This window comes from Felis catus, chromosome C2 (genome assembly GCF_018350175.1).
Source record: "Felis catus isolate Fca126 chromosome C2, F.catus_Fca126_mat1.0, whole genome shotgun sequence".
In the NCBI taxonomy this organism is placed as follows: Eukaryota; Metazoa; Chordata; class Mammalia; order Carnivora; family Felidae; genus Felis; species Felis catus.
The window spans coordinates 113,293,049-113,308,428 of NC_058376.1; the positions used below are offsets into that span (position 1 = coordinate 113,293,049).

The 15,380-nt window shown below is 43.5% G+C and overlaps 1 long non-coding RNA gene across 1 annotated transcript in view; it reads right to left on the reverse strand.

The window, feature by feature from the left end:
• Positions 1 to 15,380, reverse strand: part of LOC123380093 — a 36,892-nt gene that overhangs the window by 8,920 nt on the left and 12,592 nt on the right. The window contains exon 2 of the long non-coding RNA XR_006585397.1: positions 4,173 to 4,345. This is a non-coding gene — a long non-coding RNA (uncharacterized LOC123380093). The remainder of the gene's footprint in view (positions 1 to 4,172; positions 4,346 to 15,380) is intronic.

Below are 15,380 nucleotides of genomic sequence, written 5' to 3' on the forward strand. Positions count from 1 at the left end.
AAATCAGTCCTTTGGTGTTGATAGAAAGGTTATCTTTCGGTGATCTAATCAAACAGTTCCCTCTTTTGATGAAAAGAATAGAGATTGAAGCAGGGGTGACGTTGATGGGTGTGTGGAGGGGGGAGAGAAAAGAGGAGGTGGAGGATGATAAGAGGGAGAACGGACAGACCCTCCAGAGTGTCTCAAGACAGACTGATAAGGAGCAGGCTTCCCAGAGAAGACAGAAAACAGTATAGCCTAGTAACCGTGTACGTTTTCTAGAAAACCGTAACGTACCTGTTTAGTCAGAAAAGCAGACTCCTGGGGCGCCTGGGTGGCTCAGTCGGTTAAGTGTCCGACTTTGGCTCAGGTCATGACCTTGCAGTCCATGAGTTCAAGCCCCGTGTCGGGTTCTGTGCTGACAGCTCAGAGCCTGGAGCCTGCTTGGGATTCTGTGTCTCCCTCTCTCTCTGCCCCTCCCCGGCCCATGTTCTTTCTCTCACTCTCTCAAAAATAAATAAACATTAAAAAAAGAAAAGAGGGGCGCCTGGGTGGCGCAGTCGGTTAAGCGTCTGACTTCAGCCAGGTCACGATCTCGCGGTACGGGAGTTCGAGCCCCGCATCAGGCTCTGGGCTGATGGCTCAGAGCCTGGAGCCTGTTTCCGATTCTGTGTCTCCCTCTCTCTCTGCCCCTCGCCCGTTCATGCTCTCTCTCTCTCTCTGTCCGAAAAATAAATAAACGTTGAAAAAAAATTTTTAAGTAAAAAAAGAAAAGAAAAGAAAAGCAGACTCCTTGTAATAAGTCTGGCTTGTCATTTTGTTTCAAAAGAAAACAGTATTCCCTTCCTGAGCTTCAGTTTTCTCATTTTTAAATAACTACAACCCATAATCTATTTCCAAAACTATTTAAGATAGGAATTTCATTAACTACTTAAAGCTCCCTCAGACAGTAGTGAAACAATCATCAAGGAGAAAAAAAAGTGACTCAAACTTTAGTGAAGTTTAATAGCTAAGAATTTAGCTTGCTTGCTTGCTTATTTATTTATTTGTTTATCTATTTATTTTTAAGTCGCTTCATGTCCAAAGTGGAGTTTGAACTCATGACCCTGGGATCATGAGTCAGATGCTCCACTGACTGAGCCAGCCAGCTACCCCCGACATATATTTTTAAGCACAATGTGTCAATAACACTTTCAAGATATAGTAGGAAAGAATATAGATGTTTCCCAACAGTGTTTTAGGTCCAAGCTTTGTTAATTGCTGTCTCTCTCCTCTGCACTCCGCCTCCCCAGCTGTAAAGATTTCTTAATTACCGAATTTTAAAACTGCCCATTTCATTCATGCAAATGCCTTGACATAAATTGGATGTTTTTAGAGCATCATCAATAAACATCCCGAGCGTGACCCAAGAAGGTTGCCTATAAAATGATGGTAACGTTGTGGCATCAGACAAACAAATTAAGTTTGTTATTTGGTTACAACCAGGGGCATCTTGAATGTACAATTCACAACTATAAGAAATGGTGTTCCCCCTGAATTCCATACAACAGAATTTGACGCGAGACGGCAGGGAGGTTCCGACTTGTACAAGGCCACGATCCACACTGACTAAGGCAGTCTTTCCTCCAACACTCCTGCACCTGAACATTCTGTCACCCACCCACTCCACCTCCACCTGAGCCCCACAGCATCCTGGGAGCCCCTTATTCCTTCCAGCCACCAGGCCCAAGGAAGTACCCACTGTGACCTTTCTATTAGGTCAAATCCCAAGAGCCCTCTGCCACAACAGACAAGGTTCACACTCACACAGAAGTCTCACACTACCACTGCCAGCTACTTTAGATGCTTCCTTAATATTGGATTTAAATCCCCACTTGAGGGGCACTTGGGTGGCTCAGTCAATTGAGTGTCTGACTTCAACTCAGGTCATAATCTTGCAGCTCGTGAGTTTGAGCCCCACATGGGGCTCGCTGCTGACAGTATGGAGCCCACTTGGGAACCTCTCTCCCCCCCTCTCTGCACCTCCCCCACGTGTGCTCTCTCAAAAATAAACATTTTTTTTTTTAAATTCCCACTTGAAAATAGCTTCAGCGTCTACTATTGTACTGGAAATGCCATTTACAGAGCAGAGAAGAAAGAAGAGACAGAAAGAAAGAGAGACAGAAAGAAGAGAGAGAAAGAAGTGACAAATTTCCAGACTGACTCACATCGGTCACTGTATGTTTTAGCTCATGATCAAAATCATATTTAAAAGACTGCATTTAAATGACGTGTTAGGTTTACAACATGCTTTCCCTTGTATCAGCTATTGGAAGCTTCTCAACGATCTTGAAGTTGGATTTAGCAGCTGTCTTCCAGGTGAGGCTATAGATTCAGGGAAGGTAAGGAAGCTACTTGAAATGTTACATGTGGTACCTTGCAAGGCCAGGACTTGAACCTGGGGCTTCTGGTTTTATCTGGGGCTCCCTCCCCTCTTTGTTCCATGGTCACCTGTGTATGCTACCTTAGTGCAAGATATGAGGCTTGGTGGGTGAGAGGAAAAGACACCAGCCGCTGTTTCAAAGGGCCCTTAGACCAGGGTGCCTGGCAATGTTCCCAAACCTCCGAGTTTGAGTCTTGAGGGGCCATGGAAGGTGTGGCATCAAAGCTGCTCCGGATCACTGTTCCCCCACCTCCCGGAACCCAAACACTGCGCTTCAGGAGTGTACGGTGGGATAACCAAGTCTTGGAGTCTTTCTGTAAGACTCCAAGATTCTTCTGCTTCGTCTAGCAAAAAGTGAACACTGCCTCAGCAGGGTATCGGTTCTTGTTTGGACGGCACTCATTCATTCATTCATTCATTCATTCATTGTCCGCCCCTCCTCTCTACATCGTAAGCTCCATGAGGATAGGAATTTTGTCTATTTTGTTCACTGATAGATGTCAGCACTTAGTACACTGCCTGGCACATTGTAAGCTCGGGATAAAAATACGTTGAATAAAAACAGGGATCTTATAAGCTTCCCCTATTTTGACTAAATTTTATCTCACCACCACATGTGTTGAAGACCACGGGCAAAATCCCCAGAAGACAAGGGAAATGTGGTGGGAAGAAGCTGCCCCAGAAGGGGGCCCTCTCTGTGCCAGGAGGTGGGGCCTGGGGGCAGACTAGCTTAGCACTGTCATCTTTCAAAACAGCCACTGAAAAGAGGGCAGGGGATGATTATAGTATAACTTGGTATTTCTTTGGTTTTTGTTTGTTTGTTTTTTTAATCCTGAGATACTTTTTTTTTTTTGAGTGTTGGGTTTTTTTTTTTTTTGTTTTTTCTTTTTTTGTTTTTTTTTTTTTTTTTTGAGAGAGAGACACAGAGAGGGAGCAGGGGAGGGGCAGAGAGAGGGACACACAGAATCTGAAGCAGGCTCCAGGCTTTGAGCTGTCAGCACAGAGCCCGACGTGGAGCTCAAACGCATGAACCACGAGATCATGACCTGGCCAAAGTCGGATGCTTAACCGACTGAGCCCCCCAGGAGTCCCCCGCGATACTCTTTTGAGGCAATTTTGATATTAAAGCAAATGTATATCATAATTTATAAATTGAGATCCCTAAAGGAAACCGATGTCACCAGATACTGATTACAACCTCTGGCTTAAATGCTTAACAAGAGGTTCCTCTCTGAAACATCACACAGCTTCAGGGGCATCTGGGTAGCTCAGCCGATTAAATATCTGGCTCTTGATTTTGGCTCAGGTCATGATCTCACAGCCATGGGATGGAGCCCCACATCAGGCCCTACACTGACACACGGAGCCTACCTGGGGTTCTCTCCCTCTCCCTCTGCCCCTCCTTCACTTGCACTCTTGGGGATCTAGGAATGGAGTCCAGCCTGCCTGCACAGTGGACGTGGCTTCTCAACGTCTCCTTTTCCCCAGCAGTTACAAAGGAAGGCAGAAGGAGAGAGAGAAGGACAAAGGGAGGAAGAAAGGATAGAGGTAACAGAGTTGGTTATAAGGAGGTGCTTTAAGTGATGGGCATAGTTTGTTTTAGCCTAATAATTAAGCACACAAAAAATAAACCTGGTTCTCCAAGGTGTTTGATAAGTACAGAAAAACTGGGTAGCAGAAGCTTTATTTTGATAATGTTTAGAGAATATACTGTTTGGTATATTCCCAGTTTGTAGGTATATAACGGAGTGTACTTTACTTATTTACTTACTTAAAAGATGCTTCCAGCGGTTCTCTGGTAGCAAAGACGAGAGGTGCCCTCAGAGCAGATGTCTGTTATGCCGGTCACTTGAGGCCATGGTGTCCTGGAGCTGGCCAGACTCCCCCAAGCAGTGTAGGCCAACTGTGTGCATTGATTCCCGTCTCCAAGTCCACTGGCATCACCTTGGTAGGATGAAATTGGCCATAGTAAGACTATTTACATCACACCAATTGGCAGACAAAGAATCAGTGGTTTATACTTTTTCAACAATCTGGTACTTATTTACCAGTGTGTCACTGCCTGAGAGGTCCTTTTTTAAAAAAAAATTTTTAATGTTTATTTATTTTTGAGACAGAATGTGAGCAGGGGAGGGGCAGAGAGAGGGGGAGATACAGAATCCGAAGCAGGCTCCAGGCTCCGAGCTATCAGCTCAGAGCCCAATGTGGGTCACGAACCCACGAACTGAAATTCACGTCGGGGACATTTGTTAGGAGAATCACGGTGTGATTCCAAGCAACACCCAGTATTAGCAAAAGCCAACAAGGTCATGATCTAAAATGACCCTGAGGAAAGGGGCTAGCTTAGATCTGGTCCAGACTCAACACAAAGGCCTTGAGGGTTTGGGTGGGGACTATAGATTCCCCAGCTGTTTCATGCTTTGAGAATCCATGACTATGAACTTGAAGCTAACACGTGAATCACCTCTGTAATGTTTTCAAGAGCACCCGAGTCATCTGTCCAATAACACAGAATCGGCTGGTCTTTGTCTTTGAGAGCAAGACTGTGATACATTGAGTGGCAGAGGAATGATCACTGCTTTTGGTGCTACTGACACCTGGCATCTCCAGGCAGGACTAAACCACTCCGCCCAAGGAAACTCTTGAAGCTTTCAGCAAAAAGAGGTGGTGGGGAGGCAGGCATCCTCTAGAACATAATTCAAGAGAAAGATACCGGGCTCCATGCTAACGAGGCAGTGGGGGTGCTCAAGCAATCACTCAGTAAGCAGAGAACATTTTTTACATATATACAGAGCAAACAGAATTCAAGTAGTAAGAATGATTATCACAACATGGTATATTGCAGATGATTTTCTTCTTTACACTTGACTTTCTACAGTTATTTAAGAAAAGGAAAGCCTAAGCTCTTGCGTTTTGCTATTGTCTCAAAAACATTCATGTTCCCCCTAATGGCAGGAGGTTGGTCCCACACCCAGAGGGTTGCCTTTTCCGGGCTAATGAGGGAACTACCCGGATGGCACCCTCCAGTTCAGACCATTCCAGGATCCACTCCACTTAAACACAGGGGAGAATGGCTGCACTGGGACTTAGCTTGGAGCTGGCCATGGGGCTTGGGAAGGTAATGGGCTGTCACCAGCCGCAGCAGGAGAGGGGAGAGAAGTACAATCACAGCCAAGATCCAGACTCTGAGACACAGGCAGCACCGTGAAGGTCACCTACCCCAGCTGCTCCCAGCAAGTCCCTGGCACTATATTATGTGAGGGGAGACTGTGGCTAATGTTTTATCTTTTTCTTAAATTTCTTTCATGTCATGTGCTTATAATTAAAAAAAAAAAAAAAACGAAACGCAAAAGCAAGATTGGTTAATAGGTAACAGATAAGATTCCTCGGAGTGTCATTTAAAGTAGCAACTCTACAGTCAAGAATGTGCCTTGTGCTGTTTTTTCTGCTGAATCTCTGAGGGAGGCTTTGTTGTGGGTATGAGGTGGGGAAGGGGGACTGTTCACCTAACATGAACTCGACTTGAGACATGTCTCTACCTCCTGAAAGGCTTCAGGAATGCCTGGTGCCTGCAGTTCTGCCTCCCTGTCTGGCTCCCCCGTGCCCATGACAAGCTCCTCTGTGACAGAGGCGAGGACAGGAGGCACTCAACCACAGACTTCAATAACTTTCTCTCTACATGCTAACATGGGATCAATGAGATCTAAATTGAAATGTGTGGTTGAATGGCTTTCTGAAAATGTCCCGTGCCTCCGCGTCTTTGCAGAAGTCTAAATCTCTTCCGGGGAAAGGAGGAAAGAAAGTACTGGTGTGGATGGCTATCACGTACCTCACCCTTTTCAGATATAACAGAGAGGAGAATGGATTTCTGTTGCTGATGGAATGGGAAACGGGACTTAGGGAAACAAGGTATTCTCCAGAAAGCAAGAGTCTGAGAAGCAAAGGCATGCGTATTCCTCCTTTATTAAGGATGGCAACTCCGTGGAACAGAGGTGGTGGCGGTGAAGCAAGGAAGGCGTGAGTGCCATGTTGAGGGTGCGACACGTGGAGTGCACCTGACTGCTTGACCTCAGGCCACCCTTCTCAGAAGCCATTTAAAATGTGCGTCAGAGGGCACCTGGGGGGCTCAGTCGGTTGAGTATCTGACTTCGGTTCAGCTCACGATCTCACGTGACTCTGAGCCCCACATTGGGCGCTGCTCGCAGAGCCTGCTTTGAATCCTCTGTCTCCCTCTCTTTGCCCCTCCCCCCCTTGCACTCTCTGTCTCTCAAAAAGAAATAAATATTTTAAAAATAAATAAAATAAAATGTGCCTCAGGACCATTCGTATGGGAGAGAAAGGGGTAAAAAACTATCCATCGCTTCTCATCTCAGGTTGAAGGCCCATTTCACAGGGTATTATCTGCCCTGCACTTTCAGTTGTGTATATGTGGGCACCAAGTGGGGGTCCACAACTTTCCACGTCTCGACATTAACAGGGAAGCTCCAAAACAGAAGGCAAGAGGTCTCAGGTGCAAGCATGAGGTTGGGTGCTGCCATATGGCAATGGCATGAAGTTGACAGTGGCCCATGCAACGTTGGTCACCACCACAGATGCTGGACTTGGAGTCACGGGCTCGTCTCCACCTGGCTAACTCCTCCACATGTTTTAAGAATCAGACAAGATACTCATCCTCCAGGAAACTTTCTCTGACAAACCTCTCCTCCACCAAATCGATTCACTTAATAATACATACACTGACAAATTATTCCACCAGAAAACGCACCATTTAAAGGCTTTAGAGTCTATAAAATAAATTACTGTGCAGTACACTAAAAATTCAACAATCCACATGTTGAGTTGACTCAACACAGCATTAATATAGACCTAAGAACAGTGATTTTAAAATTCTTGTTCACTGTCGCAGAAATCGATAGTTATTCTCAAATATGCATTCCCTTTCTCCTACAGCAATATAGTAATACTAATAGTTTTTATGTGGGCTCATGCCTTCCTGAATACATTTCCCAGGCTCCCTTGTAGTAAGGTATAGCCATGTAACTCAGTTCTGCCCAATGGAATGTAAGCCGAAGTGAATAGCACAAATGCCAAGTTGGGTCCTTAAAGGGAAAGAGTAAGTGATCTCTTTACTCTTTTCTTTCTTTGCACTGGTTTGAACATGGGTGGACATTGTGGTGACAGTTGACCTAGGCCCACATGGATGAGAGCAGCACCATTGGGACGCTAGAACAAAAAGACAGAAGGAGCCTGGGGCACTTCACCCTGGTGCTGCTAAGCCAAGCCCGGAATGCTTACATCCAGACTGTTAGGTAAGAAAAAGTTAAGGTAAACATCACGCATTCATTGCCTAAAAGGAAAAACTGTATTGACTGTTATACGCTACACTTAGGATTTCCTAAGTTCTAGAAACTCAAGTAGGGATACGGAGATAAAAGATGTAGTTCCAATCTAAAGGAAGCTGTTAGCCTAGTGAGGAGGGAGGCTATAAAAAAAAATTACACACGCAAGTGTGACAAGTTCTAAGAAAGAATTAACCGTAGGTGCTATGGGAATATATGCGTAGGGCTTCCTGAAGGAGGCGATGTCTACATGGGCCTCTAAACGTAAGGTGGCGGGGGAGGTTAATAAGGTATGAAGAATGAAAAGAACAGCATAAACAAAGACAGCGAGGCCAGAGAGGGCATCGTACTGTCAGGTGAGAAGGCACTAGAACCAAACAGTTAGGGGTATGGGGTCTGTGGTCAGACTACAGGGGTTCAAATCCTAGTTTAGCCCTTAGGTGAAGATTTCATTCTGAAGCCCTTGGATTTCATCCTGAAGCCTAAGGGATTTTAAGCAGGAAACTGACACAGTCAGATAGATTCTGAGGGCTCACTTTGACAGTAGAGTGACACATGGGTCAGAAGGGGTCAGTCCTTTGTTCTAAGTGAATCTCAACCCTGCACAAAGGAAAGCTTTATTGTGCACATTGCACTCCCTAGACAAGTATCTGTTTGTGAATTGTAGATGGTGAAAATGGGTGGCCTGAGTTATGTATAAACAGATTACTTACCCTGTAATGACAATTCACAACTCTGTCTGATGGGGGCTCACTGCCTTGTCTCTGCTTAAAAGGAAAACTTACGATTGCTTTCGCCATGATTATTCAACAACAGCCTAGATTCCCACTTCCTGTCTTGCTAAGGAAAATATCCATGGCCAGGTGACCAAGAATATCATTTTCCAAGGTTCCCTCAGGGTAAATTCACTGAAGCTCTTCTCAAGATGAAACCTGACTTTCTTATTAGTCTGATTTTTCCACACAAGCACATGAGAAAAACACTCAGGACTTTGCCCATTTGTTTACATCCTTCAGAAGACCCAAGTGTGTTGAACAGAGCCTTGGGAGCTGAGTGCTCCTGTTGGGGGATTCTCCAAAGTATCTCTACCTGGTGTTGGATCACCCAAGCCTCATCATGCAATGATTTTCCTTCCTTGCGAAATGGTGAATACCAATAAAACTGTGACTCTCCCTTAAATAAAGGATGCCAAATAAGGATCTGCACACTTTTCTGTAAAATATCTGTGTATCTGCACTAAGGGAGAATAAATAACACATGCAAATCCTTGCTGGAAGGTGGGGGAAGTGATTTCTTCCCCAGGTAAAATCACCATGAGCCAAGATTTAATGGGATTTCCCCAAGGGCAGTGAGTACAAGCAAATTCACCAAAATCCTGAAAGCTTCCCACGTAAGATAGTAAAAAGCACTAGAATACCACTTTCATTTTCTGGAAGGGGAACCAGTCAGGTCTGCAGAGCCTCAGCTCTCAAAGCAACCCTTTGGTCTTTGGATTATACATTTTATAAATAATGGTGATTAGGCACTAAAGAAGAGGAAAATGACATGAAAGGCACACACACACAAACACACACGTTTCCTGGGATATTTTCTGCCTCTGGATGCAGAGATGCATGCAAAACATGCACCCTTTATTGGTTCTCTTCTGACTTCCCAGCCCTCTCTTATCCGAAATTCTAACTTCTTAGACAAGAATTCACAGTTGGTCTCTGAATTACCGGTGACTGGGTCTTGTCTCCTCATTAGCAGGGGCAATCTCCTGTTGTGTCACATGCATGGCTAACGTCCCATTATGGCTGCTCCATTACTTAGCTTTAATTATTCTAAATTAGTGTTTTCCCATGGCACACCAAGAAGGGAGGAGCGAAAACTATTCTCACTCTCTGAATGTCCCCTCTATTCCTCACCTTCAAAACATTCCAGACACAGGTGCCATAGCTGCCCAGGACTCTGACTGCCTTTGACAAAACAAAGCATAGGCAGCGTGACCTTTCCGAGATGGCAAACAATGAAAATGACACAAATTCGGTTGATTCCAACATCCCTTTGTCATGAGCTTACCAAACCCTTCAATGATTTCTGCATTTGAGAACAGAAATTGTTCATTCACAGACTGGGGTAAGCTTCAAGATTATTGTTACAGTTCTTCAATGTCAGCTACTAGAACGGGAAAATGCCCAGAGTATGCATATGTAGATTCATCCCATCTCCAAGTTATCTCTGAGGAATTCGTGATTTATTATACGCTGCCACCGTATTGAAGTTAATTATGTACATGTATTATTTCTTCTACTAGACTGGAAAGTCTGGGAAGGCAGGATAACATCTATTGCTCTTTTTCTTTTGGAAACAAGCTGAAATCTATAATTATGCATACACAAATTCACACACACACAAAGGCACAAATACATGTACACTATGTTGTCTTTCCTATTACACTCTTCAACTATTAAAAACCAAAAAAAAAAAAAAAAAAGAGGGGCACCTGGGTGGCTCAGTCAGTAGGTTGTCCAACTTTGGCTCAGGTCATGATCTCGTTGTTCTCAAGTTCGAGCCCCACATTGGGCTCTGTGCTGACAGCTCAGAGCCGGGAGTTTGTTTCAGATTGTGTGCTTCCTTCTCTCTCTGTCTCTCCCCCACTCACACTCTGTCTCTGTCTGTCTCTCTCTCTCTCTCTCTCTCTCTCTCAAAAACAAATAAACATAAAAAATTAAAACAAAAAAATAAAAACAAAAAAAATGAGCTCAAAGACCTAATGACAAAAACAAGATATAAAATTGTCAATATAGGTTATTCCTATTATCAAATATAGCTATGTAGAGGTCTATGCAGAAAAAGGAGGTAGTTAGAAAACACCAAAGCATTAACAATACTTATTCTGAGTGGTAGATGTTTTTTGTCTTTATTCACAAAATGTCCAAGGTGTTGTGGGGGTTTTGTGTTTGAAGAATACATATTATTTTGATAATCAGAAAAATCTCATTCTAAAAATATTTCTGTAACAAGCATTGTAAATCTAAAGTGTTAAATGGATCCATGTATACTTTTCAAGATGCTAAAAGCATCTAACTTTACAACAAGGGCATAAGAGTTTAAAAGAGAGGGGAGCCTGGGTGGCTCAGTGGGTAAAGCATCTGGCTTTAGCTCAGGTCACGATCCTGCAGTTCATGGGCTCGAGCCCTGCATGGGGGTCTGTGCTGCCAGCTCAGAGCCTGGAGCCTGCTTCGAATTCTGTGTCTCCCTTTCTCTCTGCCCCTCCCCTGCTCGTTCTCTCTCTCTCTCTCTCTCTCTCTCTCTCTCTCTCTCTCTCTCTCTCAAAAATAAATAAATAAACGTAAAAGAAAGAGTTTAAAGGAGAAAAGAGATTCAGATGAAGATACATTACATTCTGTGTTTCCCTGAGACGCCAAATGTTGCTGCCTTCTTTCCATGGCTGGATAGACTATATGAAGAAGACCTCCACCCCCACAATCAACACAAAGCTATAGAAGCCTCAAACTGCAGATGATTCTCGGCTCTTACCAGCAGATGCTGATACTAGTCAGGTGATGAGACCGGAAGAAGAATGTAAAGTAAGGACACCCAGGGCTAAAGCCTCCACCAGCACTTATGGAGCCCCTGTAAATTACAGAAAACTCCCCAGCTGATGAGTTGCATGGAGACACCTTCCTTGCCAGGCTATAGGCTTGGAGAGACTGGGGCTGGCCTTAATGCCCACTGTTGCACACTGGCACGTTTTTTAGGTCACAAACTGCCACCCTATGCTGAGACCTGGCCAGAGATTGCCCTGGCCGTGGCCAAAGAAACAAGACATTTGGCAGTGCTGAGAACCTACACCAAGCTGTAGATTAGCAGTCTTCATGTGAGAGCATAAGCCTTTGCAGGTGGACAAAGACCTTCCTGGAAGCACTGGAACAGGCATGGATTGTTTTGAGACACCTGATTTCCAGACCCTGTGCTGGCTTTCACGCTCTGCTAAAACCTATCCATCTGGGAAACGGGGCTGTACTCACAGCAGCGTTCTCCCACACTACCCCACACCCATCCCAAATATAATGGTTGTGTTGCCCCGAGTTACAAAAACCCCTGAAGATATAAAAGGGATGTCTTTTTAATGAATCCATTAGGAACCTATAACCCATCCCATCTTTCGCCATTCTGCTAAAGGTGATGCTCAGCCATATAATGGGCCAGCTGGCATTGGTACTCTAAATTCAGAACAGAGAGAGCCAATGGTTCGAGGGGTCTGTTCAATAGAACTGTAATTTTTAAATTTAACTGGGTATTTTGGCTCCCGTCGAGATGTTAGGTATTAAAAATACAGGTATCCTCCACTTTTCAAAAGCTTGAGTTACACCACTTTGCTTTTATGAAAGGCCCACATTAATACCTGTGTTGGCTAACCAAAAGAAGTTCGAAGAAGGCTTTCAGTTTTATGAAAAAAGGCAAAAGGCAAAAATAGCATTCCGGGTTTGTTCTATAGAAGCTGTCCTAGAGGCCGTGCACACCCGAAGCAGCGAGAGTGGCCCCATCGAGCTCCTTCCACGGGACCTACACTCAGCATCTCAGCATCAAGCCGCCATAGCTTTGAACTGCCTGTGAGCATCTGTGCTGTATCACCATTGATTTTGTGCATCCATTAGCAGAATGTGTCCTAAGGTATCAGAAATGCCTGAGAGAGGTTATTTTGGGGGGTTTGGGAACACTCAAAAAAATTTCCATATAAATTAATGGTAATTGCTTCTTCAATTCATGCCATTTCAGCTTAGGAACGGTTTCACAGGAATGATCTGCTTTCAGACGGGGGTGGGGAGAGATCTATATAGGGTAGAATGGAGGGGGAACTAATACTTTTTACTTAATAAGCCTCTATCTCTTTTGTTTCAATTTAAAAACATTTAATGTCTTATATAAACATATACAAAAATAGCACAGTGGAATAAACCCTCAGGCACCCATCACCAAGCTTCACAATAATCAGCATGTTTGGGAGCCTAGAGGGCTCAGTCAGTTAAGCATCCGACTCTTGATTTTACCTCAAGTCATTGATCTACAGTTTGTGGGATTGAGCCCCAAGTCAGATTCCACCCTGACAGCCCAGAGTCTGCTTGGGATTCTCTTTCTCAGTCACTCTCTGCCCCTCCCCCACTCATGCTTGCCCTCTCTCTCTCTCAAAATAAATCAATAAACTTAAAAATAAATCAGCATGTTGCCAACCTTGTTTCACCTGTTTCCTTGCACACAGACACAAGGACATGCACACACACTGTGGTAATGTGGGAGAAATATCTTGAAGCAACTACCACACCCTATATATCATCTTACCTATAAGTATTTCTGTACACAGCTCAAGAGATAACATCTTTCTACAACTTTCTATAAATATAGTCACAACGTGATTACCACACCTAACAAAAATAATGATTCTTCAGTATCATCACATACCCAGGCTACATTTAAATTTTTCTAATTGTCTCAAAAATGTCTTTTTTTCCAGTTGATTTGTCGGAATTAGGATCCAAATAAAGTCCATGCACTTTATCTGACTGCATTAATAACAATTTCCCTTTCCTGTTTTTTATTCCTGCCATTTATTGAAAGAAATGCATCATTTGTCCTATGGGCAAATAAAAATTTCGTTTTTTTTTTTTAATTTTTTTTTTTAACGTTTATTTATTTTTGAGACAGAGAGAGACAGAGCATGAATGGGGGAGGGTCAGAGAGAGGGAGACACAGAATCTGAAACAGGCTCCAGGCTCTGAGCTGTCAGCACAGAGCCCGACGCGGGGCTCGAACTCATAGACCGCGAGATCATGACCTGAGCCGAAGTCGGCCACTCAACCGACTGAGCCACCCAGGCGCCCCAAAAGTTTCATTTTTATAACTACATGGTATTCCATTGTGAGTGTGTACCAGAGTTATTCCACTAGTCCTTCATTCATTGACATGTGTTTTCTTTCCATTTACACGTATAGTTTGGTGCCACAACAAAGAATCTGTGTGTGTGTGTGTGTGTGTGTGTGTGTGTGTGTGTATTTCTTTTTTTTTTTTTTTTTTTTTTTTTTTTTTTTAATTTTTTTTTTTCAACGTTTATTTATTTTTGGGACAGAGAGAGACACAGCATGAATGGGGGAGGGTCAGAGAGAGGGAGACACAGAATCGGAAACAGGCTCCAGGCTCTGAGCCATCAGCCCAGAGCCTGACGCGGGGCTCGAACTCACGGACTGCGAGATCGTGACCTGGCTGAAATCGGACGCTTAACCGACTGCGCCACCCAGGCGCCCCTGTGTGTGTATTTCTTAATTTGCCAGTGAATCTTTAAAAATGGACTTCTAGAAGTAGGATAGTAAAGAGAGTAGGTTCCCCCCCCCCCCCAGCCTCTCACTTCTCTGGGACTTTCATGTCCCTCGGGGCAGTTTTATTTGCATCTCCCTTATTTTGAATGAAGTGAAATATTTTTTTTCTTAAGGTTAGAAGCAATTTTCAATTCTTTTCCTGTAGACTCTTTGTTCATATCTCTTGTCCTTCCCCCATCCCCCTTTAAATGAACCTATTTTCAAAGGATGAATCAACTAAGGGAGAATTTCATGAAAGCAAAGCAAAGAGATCATCAATTAGAATTCCTGAATGCTAAAAATAACTTTTCTTCATGTATTTAAACACAAGCAAATATTTTCTGCTATTCTCAATACTCATCCTTAGAACTTGTCATTAGCTGGGAAGAAAATCAACTTTGAGCAGCCAAAATGGTAAAGCTTAATGATGCTGCTTCTTTTATTTATTTATTTTTTTTCAACGTTTATTTATTTTTGGGACAGAGAGAGACAGAGCATGAACGGGGGAGGGGCAGAGAGAGAGGGAGACACAGAATCGGAAACAGGCTCCAGGCTCTGAGCCATCAGCCCAGAGCCCGACGCGGGGCTCGAACTCACGGACCGCGAGATCGTGACCTGGCTGAAGTCAGACGCTTAACCGACTGCGCCACCCAGGCGCCCCTATGCTGCTTCTTTTAAATGTAACAAGAATATTTTCTAGGTTCGTCAGATTTTTAAGACACTTTGGAATTAACCTTTAGATAACATTTTCCTAGATTCAGTGTATATTTTTAATCATCCAATTAAAACATATTTTGTTATATATCATGAAACATTTAATTAGAGTAAATTTCACTTATTTCATTTTTTTAAATAGTATTTTTAATTTCCTATTAACAAATAATAAAATGGTATGCTAGCTATTGGGCCAATTAGTTTTTACTGATGTTTACCTTTCTCTTATTATTATTTTTTTAACATTTATTCATTTTCTGAGAGACAGAGCATGAGTGGGGGACGGGCAAAGAGAGAGAGGGAGACACAGAATCTGAACCAGGCTCCAGGCTCTGAGCTGTCAGCACAGAACTCACAAACTGTGAGATCATAACCTGAGCTGAAGTCGGACGCTTAACTGAATGAACTACCCAGGCACCCCTTTAACTTTCTCTTATAAAATGAACTAGAAAAGTTTGAGCAACTTTCTCTTATAAAATGAACTAGAAAAGTTTGACCACAGTGTACAAAAAGCATCAAAATTATTTCTGATTATTATGCTAAATTTGACATAATTATTCTCCAAGACAGAACACCAGGGTTCCTATGTAT